Here is a 1361-nt window from a genome sequence, read left to right as displayed (position 1 = left end):
ACACCGCTCAGAGCTCCAGTCAGTTCAGTTCATTCAGTATCTCAGTCGCGTCCGACTCTTTGTGACCCCATGGACTGCAGCACACCAGGCTTCTCTATCCATCACCAACTCCCAGAGCTTGCTCAGACTCATGTCCATCACGTCAGTGATGCCATCCAACCATCTCATCCTGTTGTCCCCTCCTCCTCATGCCTTCAGTTTTTCCCAGCATCAGGGTCTTTTCCAATGAGTCCATTCTTCGAATTAGGTGGCCAAAGTATTGGCACCTCAGCTTCTGCATCAGTCCTTCCAATGAGTATTCGGGACTGATTTCCTTTAGGGTTGACTGGGTTTGATCTCCTTACAGTCCAAGGGACTCTGAGTTTTCTCCAATACCACAGTTCAAAAGCATCAGTTCTTTCCAATGGTAAAGACAAAACTCCCTCAAGGTGGTCTTGAAGGCCCCGCACAGCTGGGCTCCAGCAGTCAGCCTCATTCCCACCACGTTCCTCACCAGCCTCTGCTTCAACTGAGCAAACTCCCTTTTGGGTCCGGTGTGCTCTGTGCTCCTTCCCACCAAAGAATGAGACACTTGGCAGAAGGTTGCTCCTTCTCCCTAGAAGTTTCTCTCCTCCTTGCCCATCTGCCTAGTTAACTTTGACCTTCAACCTCAGGGAAGTCCTCCTGACCCCTCATGTAGGCTCTTATAGCACTGGATATCTTCAAGGAAATTATCAGAGTTGCAACTTGACATTTATGTGATTTTTAAAAATTAGTATCTAACTCTTCATTAGATTGCAAACTGCCTAAAGGCAAGGACCATATATATTTTTTAATCTTTTTATTATGGGAAGTTTCAAATATACAGAATTAGAGACACCCATTGGTATAATGAACCTCCATGTTCCTCACCCAGCCTCAACAGTTAGAAACTCATGGCAGCCTTATTTTCCCTATACTCTCACTCACTCCCCTTACCTTGGATGATTTTGAAGAAATGTATTTCACTATATAGCATCTGCAAGGAGATCCAACTGTCCTTTCTGAAGGAGATCAGCCCTGGGATTTCTTTGGAGGGAATGATGCTGAAGCTGAAACTCCAGTACTTTGGCCACCTTATGCGAAGAGTTGACTCATTGGAAAAGACTCTGATGCTGGGAGGGATTGGGGGCAGGAGGAGAAGGGGACGACAGAGGATGAGATGGCTGGATGGCATCACTGACTCGATGGATGTGAGTCTGAGTGAACTCCGGGAAATGGTGATGGACAGAGAGGCCTGGTGTGCTGCGATTCATGGGGTCGCAAAGAGTCGACACGACTGAGTGACTCAACTGAACTGAACTGATATAGTATCTGCTCACAATTTCTTCCTAAGTGCCTCA

Source organism: Oryx dammah, unplaced genomic scaffold, assembly GCF_014754425.2.
Source record: "Oryx dammah isolate SB20612 unplaced genomic scaffold, SCBI_Odam_1.1 HiC_scaffold_17, whole genome shotgun sequence".
NCBI lineage: Eukaryota > Metazoa > Chordata > Mammalia > Artiodactyla > Bovidae > Oryx > Oryx dammah.
Note: the sequence above shows the minus strand (reverse complement) of the source record.